Consider the following 2,500-nt stretch of genomic DNA (forward strand, 5'->3'; position numbering starts at 1 on the left):
CTCCTCTTTGGCCTTCCTCTTTTCCTCTTTCCTGGCAGCTCCATATTCAGCATCCAAACCGTCCAACTTGAGCAATCGTTCCTAATCTTGCTCTTCTTCGTTACTCCCAGTGAAAATGTTAGCATCCTCAACTCTGCCACCTCCAGCTCCGCCTCCTGCTGTCTTTTCGTCAGTGCCACTGTCTCTAAATCATATAACGTAGCTGGTCTCACGAACATCTTGTTAACCTTCCCTTTAACTGTTGCTGGTACCCTTCTGTCCTGACACTCTTCTCCACCCACTCCACCCTGCCTGCCCGTCTGCCTGCCTGCCTGCCTGCCTGCACTCTCTTCTTCACCTCTCTCCTGCACTCCCCGTTACTTTGGACAGTTGACCCCAAGTATTTAAAGTGAAATGCCTTTGTCACCTCCTCACGCGTAGGTATTCCGTCTTGCTCCTACTGACTTTCATTCCTCTTCTCTCCAGTGCATACCTCCACCTCTCCAGGCTCTCCTCACAATGAACTGCACCCTACTGTCGCTACAGATGACAATGTCATCCGCGAACATCATCGTCCATGGAGACTCCTGCCTGATCTTGTCCGTCAACCTGTCCATCACCGTTGCAACCAAGAAAGGGCTCAGAGCCGATCCTTGATGTAATCCCACCTCCACCTTGAACCCATCTGTCATTCCAACCACGCACCTCAGCATTGTCACACTTCCCTCATACATAGCCTGCACCACTCCTACATACTTCTGTGCAACTCTTGACTTCCTCCTACAATATCACACCTCCTCTCTCGGCACCCTGTCGTATGCTTTCTGTAAATCTACAAAGACACAATGCAACTCTTTCTGGCCTTCTCTATACTTCTCAATCAACCAACCTTTTCTCTCTCTCTCTCTCTCTCTCTCTCATTTTCTTCATTTATCAGCCCGTCAAAGTAGTCCTTCCACTTCGTAGCACACTCTCCTCGCTTGGCAGCACATTTCCATCTGTATCTTTGATCGCCCTAACTTGTCGCACATCCTCGGCAGCTCGGTCTCTCTGTCTAGCCAATCTGTACAAGTCTTTTTCTCCTTCCTTAGTGTCTAACCTGTCATACAGCTCACCGTACGACTTTTCCTTTACCTTTGCCACCTCTCTCTTTGCTTTACGCTGCATCTCCTTGTACTCCTGTGTACTTTCTTCATCTCTCTGACTATCCCACTTCTTCTTTGCCAACCTTTTCCTCTGTATACTTTGCTCTACTTCCTCCTTCCACCACCACCACCACCACCGCCAAGTCTCCTTGTCTTCCTTCCTCTGTCCCGATGACACACCAAGTACCTTCCTAGCTGTCTTCCTCGCTATTTCTGCAGCGCTTGCCCAGCCGTCTGGCAACTCTTCACTACCACTCAGTGCCTGTGTTAACTCCTGCCTGAACTCCACACAACAGTCTTCCTTCTTCAACTTCCACCATTTGATCTTCGGCTGTGTCTTCACTCGCTTCCTCATGTTGGTCTCCAAAGTCATCTTACAGACCACCATCCGATGCTGCCTAGCTACGTTCTCCCCTGTCACCACCTTGCAGTATGCAATCCCTTTTACATCGCGCCTTCTACACAAGATATAGTCCACCTGTGTGCACTTTCCTCCACTCGTATACGTCGTCACCCTGTGCTCCTCCCTCTTCTTGAAATATGTATTCACCTCAGCCATTTCCATCCTTTTCGCAAAATCGAACACCATCTGTCCTTCCACATTTCTCTCCTCGATTCCATACCTTACCATCAACTCCTCATCACCTCTGTTCCCTTCAGCAACGTGTCCATCGAAGTCCGCTCCAATCACCACTCCCTCCTCCTTGGGTCCCCTTTCCACCACGTCGTCCAACTCAACTCCAGAATTCTTCTTTTTCGTCCATCTTACACCCGACTTGCGGGGCATATGCGCTGATAACCGTCAGCAATACACCTTCGATTTCCAGCTTCATAATCCTCACTCTGTCTGACACTGTGTTCACCTCCAGCACGCTCTTGACATACTCTTCCTTCAGAATGACCCCTACCCCATTTCTCCTCCCATTCGCACCATGGTAGAAGAGTTTGAACCCACCTGCGATACTCCTGGCCTTACTCCCCTTCCACCTTGTCTCTTGTCACCTTTCTTCTTTCCATCACGTCAGCCAGCTCTCTCCCTTTACTAGCCATAGTGCCAACATTCAAAGTTCCGACTGACTCTCACCTCCACACGCCTACCCTTCCTCCTCTCTAGCTGCCTCTGGACATGCCTTCCCCCTCTCCTTTTCCTTCGCCCAACAGTAGCCTAGTTTCCACCGGCACTCCGCTGGTTAACAGTACCGATGGCGGTCGTCGGTAACCCGGGCCTCGACCGATCCGGTATGGAAATCTTATTTATGATCCGCATATTTGATTTGGCAAAGATTTGACGCCGGATGCCCTTCCTGACGTAACCCTCCGCTTTTGTCCTGGCTTGGGACCTGCACTAAGAATGCACTGGCTTGTGCATCCTCAGT

The sequence above is a fragment of the Lampris incognitus genome, unplaced genomic scaffold (genome assembly GCF_029633865.1).
Source record: "Lampris incognitus isolate fLamInc1 unplaced genomic scaffold, fLamInc1.hap2 scaffold_135, whole genome shotgun sequence".
NCBI lineage: Eukaryota > Metazoa > Chordata > Actinopteri > Lampriformes > Lampridae > Lampris > Lampris incognitus.